Here is an 11524-nt window from a genome sequence, read left to right on the forward strand (position 1 = left end):
CCTTAAGGCTTGATCTAACCTCATGTGACATGTCTCAGTCCACATACAGACCTACCACACAGATCTATTCAGCATCTCCAAGGTAGAGACAAGGCATGCAACAACTTAGCTGTAATATATAATTTTTCTCACACACAAAATTATCCAAAACACTGCATAAAATTACCTTCCAGTTATGTTATAATGAAACAAAATGTTTCATTTTTGCCTTATTTTAATTCTATTTTTGAAAGTTCCTAAGGTCACTCACGCATGATGTTCTGTAATATTATGGTTTGATAGACTATAGAACACAAACTGAATTTATTCTAAAAAAAAAAAAAAACCCTGCAGATTCATTAAGAGGATTGCTCATCAAAATAGATAAAATGAAGTAAAAAAAGGACTAGAAATAAGTATAAATAAAGAAAAACAACCTCAATCTATGAGAAATCAAAGTAGCAAAACACAAATGTTCAGGACAATAAACTGTATAAATTGCTCACCATGTAATATTGAAATATCTAGAACTTTTTATCTATCTATGACATAAGGTGACACTATAGTGGAGAATTGGTACACATTCTCAGAATACAAAACTTCAGAGAAAACAGTGGGTGCTACAGAGCCTAGTAAGCATTATGTGTAATTAACTACACATTTCAAAGTTACATTTCTTGAAAAATAGTGACTCTGGACTTTTGAAATGCAATAGAATGGAATGTTGGCAACTCACACAGAGACCAGAAATTTCTTTGCTTTTTAGTGGTATTTCTCAGAAACCAAAACCATCAACAGTGTTTTGTTTCAGCTCTATCAGTCTGCTAGCATACCCTCCTGCTCCCTCTGGTATTGAACACAGGACTTCATACAGCATGTGCTCCACAGCCCAGCTGCCCCTCCCCAACCCCCTTCACGCACTGTTGTCTCCACTCTCACTACTTCAGATCCAGTACGGTCTGGTTTAACAGTGCAATTAAGTCCATCCCTGACAACCCGAGTCTATCTACCAAGTAGCAGAAAAGTCACAGGTGTTTGTAAGCACTCTGAAATTAAGTACTAATGGTTTGAAGATGACCTTACATTTCCGCAGATCTTTGAGCAGACGGGAAACACCACCTGGAGGGACATTTCAGGGCTCTCCTTATCTCCTGCTCTCTTGCTAGCCAGCATTCCTCTCAAGGACCAAGCTTCTGTGTGAGGCCCACAAGGCAAAACTCCTGGTTTGGACTAAAGGCCAAGGTTTCCTTTCTAAAGTTTCAGTTTGGGGTCCCAGATTTTAAAAACTCTAGCACTGTCCTTGTCGTGCCCACCCCCCACCCCTTATTTGGAAAATCCACCCACCCTTTCTTCTCTGCATTACTTTCCACTTTCATTCTTTTTCACAAAAAAAACTTTTTGATTCGAGATGCTGAGTGGCACATGTCACTCTTCATCACGGTGTGAAATACATTCCCGTGGGGAAAAAGAAGAGGCACACGTGGTGAGTGGGGGTGGGAGGGCTGCGCCGGGGTTCTCGGGGATACAAGGGCATTTTATCTTTCATGATTTAAAATATTTTCTGCATCTTGACTCCAAACTAAGGAAACCCGTGTCTGGTATTCAAACTCATCCTCACCACATTTCACAAAGAAAGGGAGACTATTTGAGAGGGAAAGATCATTTCCAGAATCATAGTTTCTTAAAGTTTTAAATGAAGTCCACTAACTCTCAAAGGTCTCAGACTAGCGATTAACGATGCAGGGCCTTAAAATGCTTCCGGGGATGTCTCAGCTCAGGGGTCCCAAGCCTAAGACAGGCAGCATTTCTTAAGCAGGAAATAGAGTGAGACAGAACGCAGGGGGAGAGAGCAGGGAACCTCAGGTCTGGCACAGGTCAAGTGCCAGGGGTGCGCCCCGATCTGGAGCCTCCAGGTTGCACAGGGAGCCCAGGTTCACGTGGCCGATGCGTGGACCTGTGCGGCTCGGGTCCCCTCCCACCGGACACGAAGCATGGCGGCCCGAATGCCTCGAGATGCTGCGCGCGAGGTTGGGGTGTCGCTTACCTTGACGGCTGGGGTGAGGGGGCTGCGCCCAGAAGCGCGGGGCTGAGCTGAGCTACACCAGGTGGCCCCAAGAAGCTCTGAAGTGCACTGGGCTGAGCTGAGCTGAAAAGCGCGGTTGTGGCCCCTGGGCTGCGCCGGCCTGGAGGGGAGGACGTGGGCTCGGGGAGGAAGTGCTGTGAGTCCTGCCCTCCCCGCGCAGACTCGCGGCTTTGCACTGAGGTGCTTGTAGAGCCCCAGGGAGCTGACGACCTCAAAGCCCCGCCTCTGGACCTCCGCAAGTTTGGCAAGTTTGGGCCGCTTTGCCTAGCCCCTATCTCCCACCTTGAAGGAAACACTTCCCTCCCTAAGGTTAGGGAAAGCCGCTTCGTTTCTCATCCATGTGGAGGTCTATGTGTTCTCTGTAAGATAAGGACTAAGATTAAGGCCCAGATGCTCATCTGAGGGTTTAATTACTGAAGTCTCAGGCTAGCTGAGACACTCCCTACAGGAGAGTTCACGGGCTGATAACACCTACAGGCAGTTAGGGCCCTGACACATCAACCTCCCCCTTGTATTTACAACTTTGAGACTTTAGAGGAACAGATGTGAAGAAGGAACCGTTCACCTCAAAAGTTCCCCTTTCTGCCCTGTGAAACCTTCAAGCCCCCTGAGCTTCTGCGCAGTCTCCAACCCCCCTCCCCCCACTACGGTCCTTCATTGTTCTAGTGAAAGGACGCTGCTACTGTTAAGGTCCGTCTCCTGTATCCTTTCTTTTCACATCGCGTGGATCAATCCTGATCCAGTAAATTCCACCGAAGGTAAAGGGGCCAGCTTATTTTGCAATAGCCTTCAGAGTCTTTACTGCAGCCCGTGCTGCACTTCCTCTATCCAGCCTTTGCACTGTACTTCCCCGGATCAGCTCCGCAGGGTAGGGGGGGGAGTGGCCCCATCTCCCTTGTTGAAGGTGGAGGAAGGGCTCAGCAGGGGTCGGTTCTCAGCCATCTCAGGCAACTCCTCTGGTGCAAAAGGGCTGGTCCTCCGAGGTTTTTTATTTTATTTTTTAGACAGGATGTCATTGTGTCACACTGGGTGTCCTAGAACTTGCAATGTCCATCAGGCTGGCTTCAAACACACAAGAGGTCCTCCTGCCTCTGCCTCCTGGATACTGGGATTAAAGGCTGTGCCACTATGCTGGGATTCTGGTTTTTGTTCCTTTTTGGTTTTGTTTGTCTATAGTTTATATAACAGGATTGACTGGTACTCACTTCTGAGACAAAGTGTTTGGGGAGATTCGAAAGTACAGACACTAAAATCAGTTATGATTTTAAATGGTGATTGAATTAATCTCTCTTCCTCTACATGGCTGTGTCTTTAAGGGCTTGCTGCTGTAGGGCAATGTGGTAGAGACATGAAGACATAAATTAGACACATATATTTATTTCACATAAATTAATTTCCTGGATTCAATAGGAAGCTGTATACTGCTTATCTAAGGACAATGTAAATAGCAGTGTTGAAAACAACCGCTGCTTTGCTAGATGGCACACTCTACTTGGCAGAAAACAAGTCAATATACTTATTTAACATGCTGAGGAAGGGGTTTTGAGAAATTAAAAGGTAAAAGATAGAGTGTAATGGTTGTGCTGGTAGGGTTTCTATGCTAATTGGGGTCATGGAAAAAGATCTACCTTATAACTGACACTTGAGTCAGACCTAAATGACAGGAAAGATCCAGTGATGTTAGTTTTACATGAGACTATTTCTAAGGGATGACACCTCTGATAATCTTGAGCTAGGACAGGCTTTCAGTTATGTAAAAACAGTGAGGAAATAGTATGACTTGGGTGGGTGGGTGACGACAGAAAGGAGCCGAGATTGGAGAGGAAAAGATGGCCAGATGAGGTATCACTTTGCAGGTTGTCATAGAGATCGATAAGAAGGAGATGGGAAGCCTTCAGAAGGAGCAGAAAGCAAAAACAAGCAACAGAATGGAGAGTGATTTTCTGAAAGGGGAAAAATGGTCAGATAGTTCTTTTTTTGGCAATGATAAGGTAAGGACCAGTCATTCAGAAGCTGGAAAAGCATTCCAAGAAAAGGTCAGTGGAATGTGTTGAGTCAAGAACAGAAGGTTTGGAAGGTGTCAGGGCTGTGTGAAAGAGGCCTGCAGTGGTAGAGGATGAGGAGGACAAAAGTGTGAGCAGGAGCCAGATCAAGCAGGATCTTGTGGTCCTTGCAGAGATCTTTGGGCTGTACTGTAATTGCAATGGACAGTTAGTAGAAGGGATTTAGCAACCAGGTTTGGCTTATGCTAGAAGCCATCATATAGACCAGTGAGTTGTTGGAAAAACAATTGAATGGGAGGAAGAAGAGAGAGATGGAAGAGAGGGAGGGAGGAGGGAGAGAGAAGAGTATGAATGGATTTAAACTAATTTTCACCCTTAGTGGTTTGTGGCAACGGTTCATATGAAATGGTTGACTCATATGAAATGAGCTGGACCCAGCTCAAGTCTATAATCCCAGCACGTGGGAGGTTGTAAGCTCAAGAGTAGCCTGAAGTACATAAGATTTTACCACATAAGAAAAATAAGGGGCTGGAGAGATGGCTCAGTGGTTAAGAACACTAGCTGGGGCCAGCGAGCACCTCATCTCAGAGATCTGGATCGCCTGTGCTGGCGGAGCTGTCACCATGCCTCTGGCCAGAGATCTATTACACCTTTCCTTGGAAGAGGAAAAGAAGAAACATAAGAAGAAATGGTTGGTTCAGAGCCCAAATTCTTATTTCATGGATGTGTAATGTCCAGGTTGCTACAAGATTACTACAGTTTTCAGCCATGCTCAGGCAGTGGTCCTTTGTGTAGGTTGTTCAACGGTGCTGTGCCAGCCCACAGGAGGAAAAGCCAGGCTCACAGAAGGCTGTTCTTTTAGAAGAAAGCAACACTAATCATCTATACATGTTCCTGAGTTTGTGTTTTTTCACAGAAAGCCTTATCAAGTTCAGTGACTCTACCAAGGCAATGTAACTATGTTTGATTTTATAAAGTATACAGTGATGATCTCCTATTTTGGTGCCAGTTTTTCAATAAAGTTTTAATTATGGGAAAAAACAAAAACAAACAAACAAACAAACAAAACAAAACAAACAAACAAACAAAAACACCCACTAGCTGGTCTTCCACAGGTCTTGAGTTCAATTTCCAGCAACCACATGATGGCTCACAACCATCTGTAATGAGATCTGGTGCCCTCTTCTGGCCTGCATGGATACATGCAGACAGAACACTATAATAAATACAACTTAAAAAAAGAAAAATAAATATTAACATTAAAACAATGGTAGCTTATTTGAATAGTACCCTAACAGCAGGAATTGTGATTTGCTGATGGGCTCAGTGCAGGGATGGGAGAATGTCAGGGTTTAAGAAACTGTGATGGGAATCACCAGTGGTCTGGGACTTGGCCAGAGGCTAGTCTATACAAAATGGTCAGTAGGAACCACTCAAGTCAGTCAAGCCAATATTTGTCTTCAAATCCTAGGAACAGTGAAAATCTGTTAAATAAGACTCAAAGCTTCACATTGAAGGATTGTGTTCTAGAAAGAAAACACTCATATGGGAACTGCTAACATGAAGAAAAGAATGGACACTGGAATATTTCCAAGAACGTTCAGAAAGAAATTATAATGGCTTTGTTTGTTTGGTAGCCACGGAAACACAAATAAATGGATGTATCAGGAAGATATTTACAGGCTCTGTTGGCAGGAGTCTATGATAACTGGACATGAGCATAGTGAGGGGGAGGGAATGGTAAAGCTGGATCCCGAGCAGATGCTCCTGTTACCATGGTTGACAGTCACAAGGTGAGGAAATCTGGAGAGGACTCTTTGGTCACCAGAAAGTAATGAGATTTATTTTGAGCAGGTCAAGTTTGGTAAGTCTTTGGCACAACTATGTGGAGACATGTCTGTATCAAAGAAGAAAAGCTATTGGTACACGGAACATGTACAAATCTCAAAAAATGCTGAAAGGGATCATACTATAAAATAGAAAACATTGTGTGATATTATGTGATCATATACAATTCTTAAGACTCAATCTCATTGTGTAAAGAATGGGGGGACAGGAAGGGATATGGAGGGGCTAGGTGTGGTGAACTTGTGCTCAGTGATGGCTTTGGTGGATGTGTGTATAGCAGACCTGAGCAAATCACACATTTGGAATATGTGCAGCTTCCTGTGTGTCATTTGTACCTCAGTGTGCTTGTGAAAATTTATTTTCTTTTTGTTTCCTCTTCTTCCTCCTCCTCTTTTCTATTTATTTATTTATTTGGTAGTGCCAGGGACTAAACTCAGGGCCTTACACTGCGTACCCTACCACTGAGCTACACCCCTGCTTCAAGAGTTAGTACGAACCTTGGACACTCCTCCTTAGTTCACTTAGTCTAACTTCCCATTGCCCCATTCTTTCTTCTCTTGCGCTCTCTCTTTGCTTTTCATTCTTTCTTTTCCTTCCATTCCAATCTTTGCTTAGATTGAAAAAGGAATCTTTTTGAGATGGAAAATTCTGTATAAACCATTTCTGACCCAGGAAAACTTCCAATTTTAAAATTTGCCATCAAGGCTGTGAGTATGTCCTAGTGTAGTCAATTGACCAAGCAGAAGTTCTAAGACTTTCCAAGCATGATGGCACTAACCCGTAATCCCAGTATCCAGGAGACTGAAACACAAGGATTAGGAGTCCAAGCTAGCTTGGATTACCTAGCGAAACTCTGCCTCAAAACTAAACAAACAACAAAAAGAAACCTTCATCGTAAAAGCCAAATGAACAATTTCTAGTTCAGTTTTACAGCCTATGAGTCCAGTAAAAGGATGAAACAATTCATCACTGGATTTTAAATTAGAACCATATGAAATAGTTCTCTCCTTTTAAATTGTAATTTGTTTTTCCCTAAGACAAAAAAAAAATTGTCATTCTCTTCTGGCACTACTCTTACATTATTCAATGAAATGGTATTTGATAGGATCATTGCCACTAACAGTTTTCTGTTATTTCAGCTTTCTTCTTATCGCAATTCTAAGATAATTTTCATTGTCATATAAAGGGAATTTTGTCTGAATTTTAGTTAGGCCCTGATTCATGTTGACATGATGGTTTCCCATTTGAATTTCAAGGTGTGATTCTCAATGAATCTCTGTGGTCAGGGCTACAAAGTCCCCTGCCCCCTCCCCAAGACATCCACATAGGTTAAAGCTTCCAGCACTTTATCTGCTACATTATGGGCACACAGACAGGTGACTGTACTGTCCAGATGTGGAGCATGGAGGACATTGCCCCTCCAGGGAAGCTGGATGGGAATCAGGGTACTTGTCCTCCTGGGTGACAGTCTAATCTCTGTAGTCTCAGCCAATGAGCTAGGCAAAACTACCAGGTCCTTCTTCTGCTCCTTTTCTCTTGGTTCTTTCTTTCATTCAAGCTTTATCTAATGCAAGGCTGAAAACAGAGGTGGGAAAAATGAATTCTTCTCAGTTGCGTAGGATTTCAGATATCTTTTCTATATTTTATATCACTCACACCCATTGTTTTCTTCTTCTGTAACACAGAATCTTGAGTAATGTGTTCACTTAGAAGGATGTCTAATCCAGACTCTGTCATGGCCATGGTAATTATTTTGGTCCATGAGAGTTAAGTGAATGGATCATTTGGGAACAGTAGAATGGCTCCTTTCTGCTGCTAGAAATGTAGATCCAGTTAATGCTCTCTCACACCAAGAGGTGACCCTGAGTATATATAAGGAGATATTGGAGCAGCAGACTAGGGGAAGCCTGGGTGTTTGAGAGCTCCGCAAATGAGCAGTTTTACAGCTTAAGGCTGTTTTCTTTGAGACAGTCTATAAGGGAATAACCCTTGTGTAATTAAGTTCCTAATGTCATATTTCTGTCATACATAGACAAAAATACTTCCCATCTTGCCCATGGAACTCAGTTTCAGAGTTTTTCATGTTTAAAAAACAAGAACTTGGGTTGGGAGGTGGGTGGCTCAGGGGGTGAACCACTTGCTGTGCAGGCCTGAGGACTAGATTTCAGATTCCCCAGAACTCACATAAAGCAGGATGCAATAACACATGTTCACAATCCCAGCATGCCTGCGGTGATGTGGGAAACATAGACAGGAAAGCCCGGTGTAGGCAGCGGTGAGCAACAAGGGATCCTGCCTCAAGCAAGATGGCAGGGGAGAATTGAAACCCAAAGTTGTCCACTGACCTACAAATGTTCTGTGATACTTCCTGCGCTCACATAGGAACACACAAGCACATCTCAGGGAGGAAATGGGGAGAGAGAGAGAGAGAGAGAGAGAGAGAGAGAGAGAGAGAGAGAGAGAGAGAGAGAGAGAGAATCACACACAGAGAAGAGAGTCATAGAACGAGACAGAGAACTCAACTTCTCTGCCTTCCTGTAAAAGCCTTACCCTGCATTCCCCAATGCTCACAGTGAGCTGTCTGCACTGAGCAGTGGTATAAATCAGGAAAGAGTCTCCAAACATGAGGAAGTATGTGTGGAGGAAGAAAGATTTTCTTTAATTCTGGCAATGACTAATCTAATGTCCCCTTCATGCACACTGTCGTCCACAGCCTAGTCTAGCCAGTCACATTTTGTTTTAGGTATATTTTTATTGGTCTGTGGTAGTCAGTGTTTCTTTGCTGGGACAAAATGCCTGAGAAAATTCATTTACAGGATCAAAGGGTTATTTTGACTTGTGATTCCAGAGAGCCAAGGTCATGGTCACTTGGATTTGTTGTCTCTAGCTTGCAGTGTAGTACTGCATGGCAGCAGAGAGCAGAGTGCAGGACCAGGGGACAACGTGTGGGAGTTGCTTTTCTTCTTCTACCCTCTAAGCTCCAGAAATCAAACTCAAGCCAACAGGCTTAGCCACACCTTTCCCGGCTGAGCCATCCCACTGGCTCACATGTATATGTTTACATAGGTGCTGAAGAATTTTGAGTTACATTTCCAAATGTTGGTGTGCAACAAAAATAAAATCCCTCTGTAACACAAATAATAAAAACCAGAGACAGATGTTGGGGTTCAAGCTGAAGATCAGAAAAGCAAAGCAGCTGGCCATTAGCTCTTACTTCTGCCTCAGCCTGAAAAGGTTGTCCTGTCCTCTGTGTGGCTGGAGAATAAATCTCTGAGACTGAATACTGAATGCCCTTGTGTACCTCTGTAGAGCTGGGATTAAAGGCATAGGATCCCAAGAGCTCAGGTCTCTTTTGTGTGAGCTGTTTCTTCTTAGACTGATTCACTCTGATGTAACCCTGGGTGCCATGAACTCCCCAGTCCTAGGATTAAAGGGGTGTGTCACCACTGCCTGGCTCTATGGCTATGGCTAGCTTTGCATTTTGATCCTCAGTGGTTTTATTAAATCACAAACAATGTATCACCACAGATCTCATCTTTAATAATTCTTTTTTGTTAGTTTTCTTCTCGTGTGAATAAATGACAAAATAAATGTAGTATAGGCCCTCAGACTGAAAACCATTTTTTTTTTTAAACATTCTACTGGGATGAATTATTTTGAAAACTAAAAAGAAAGTCATTAGGCAGAAATCAGGCAAAGCCATGTTAGAACATTACATTTCTACTTAAATATTTGGCTAGCTAGTCATCTGAAGATTAGTTAAGAACATCTACATAAGGCACTTAGTAGTAACCCAAGTCATTTCTAAATAGTGTTTCCCTCAACATACAGTTTAGTCTTTTCTAGAAAGATGTTGTGTGACACTATTCCTGGGGACACATGAACAGATGTCTCCTTACCCTTATCCCAGAGAGGAAAATGATGACAGGCCAAAGTATACACACCATCAAAGTTCAAGATAGTGAACCACTGAACTTTTTTTCAAGTTACTTGTAGGACTATAAGTAAAGGGTTACTTACAGTGCCAGAAATTATTCAAAGACAGCTGCATCTCCAAAGCCCACCCCAGCATGGGTGACTATTGATGATAGTAGGCAGTATCTTTTCCAGGCAGTTCAGCTGGTCTCTGCATCTTCCAGTCCTCTTCTAGGCAGATGAGCTTGTTTGAGAGTTTCTCAGCCGTCCTTACTGCATGTATGGGGGAGGGGAGGAGCCTACTTAATCTTGTCAGTTTCAGGACTTCCTGAAGCCTTTGAGTGGTTTGCTTCCTGAGCTTAAGGAGCTTCCCTATGAACTATTCCATTTCCCTTCTAACACTCCATGTCTTAAAGAGCTTTCCTCCAGACAGGCAATTTTATCTAGGAGGATATGGTAGATAGCAAAGGAAGACACATTCGTTTACTAAGCCAAACTTTCTGTTTCCTTTAGAATGATGTGTCTCCTGGCAATGTCCTGATCTTCTTGCTCAGTGGCAGAGTAGAGACTAGAGGCGGAAACTGTCAAGAGTCCACACAGTGGGTTTCAGCTGTTCTTGTGGTGACAGATCTGCATCACTATGGACAAATGTGCACATGCTCTAAACTCTGTGACAGCACAGTTTGCAGTAGTTCAGTTCACTTTGACCAACTCTAACAAAGAACCTTGTCATTTGAGAACTGCAGGACTTCAATTCAATCTTTTATTGAAGCAACACATGATTTCCAAACCATGGACACGTTTCCATATTTATTTAAAACTTTTAGTAGGCGAAGTTATGTTTATGATGTACATGATGCCAGTTGCTAGTTGCAACATTGCAAAATTAAGCTAGTAAATTAAACATACACATGAACTCAAATACTCATTTTTGTGTGGCAGAAGACTTAAAAATCTCTTCTAGGAGAGATATTCAGGTTAACAGTATGTTATTACCAATTGTAGTTGCCATGCTATATGTATCTTCAGTTATTCTCCCTGTCCAGTGGGCATTTTATATCCCTAGATAATATCTTTCTGTCTTCCTTATCACCTTTATAACTTTCACTCTTGTGTTTCTAGTGACAACTGGGCCAAATGAATGTTGGTTTTTTGCTAAGGGGCCTCCACTGTTGTCACTCATTTTGTCCATGCCTCTCTGCTATTGTTTAGCTCACTTGTCTGCATTGTGAGGTAATCTTCCTTGTGATGCCCACAAGGTATTTGTGGTAGGCTTCTGTTTAATGGTTTTGTAGCCCAGTTCTTAGTAGATCTGTCTCAATTGAGCCAGTCTAAAATCTTTCCTACTTTATAGCCTGTTAGAGACACTAGTTGGTTTCTGTCTTGGGAAAAGCAAGTAAAACTCAATGGAAAGAACTACAAAGTTCATGCAGACCAACAGGAGGATGTCCCTGGATTTTAATGGGATGGACTGTCAAAGGCTTCTGACTTTTCACATTTGGGAGATTCAGTCACACACTAAAATATTAACAAAGAGCACGGGTCCAGTCTAAGGACATCTCAGGCCGCACTTGCTTTTGATATCAAGTGAATCACTGTAAAGGTCTGTAGGCAACAGATGCCTGGGTATTCAGAGCTAACAAATGACCCACTTCTCTTTATTTCCTTCTTGGATTTCCTTCAGCCAAAGGATGGG

At 42.8% G+C, this 11524-nt stretch overlaps 1 protein-coding gene across 1 annotated transcript in view; it reads right to left on the bottom strand.

Annotated features, from left to right (window-relative positions):
- The window catches only part of Apbb1ip (amyloid beta precursor protein binding family B member 1 interacting protein), a 105635-nt gene extending 103122 nt beyond the window's left edge, over positions 1-2513 (bottom strand). Inside the window, exon 1 of the mRNA XM_051205676.1 lies at positions 2024-2513. The gene's annotated coding sequence lies outside the window, so the exon portion shown is untranslated. The remainder of the gene's footprint in view (positions 1-2023) is intronic.
- Positions 2514-11524: the final 9011 nt, after the last annotated feature.

This window comes from Phodopus roborovskii, unplaced genomic scaffold (genome assembly GCF_943737965.1).
Source record: "Phodopus roborovskii unplaced genomic scaffold, PHOROB, whole genome shotgun sequence".
Lineage (NCBI taxonomy): Eukaryota > Metazoa > Chordata > Mammalia > Rodentia > Cricetidae > Phodopus > Phodopus roborovskii.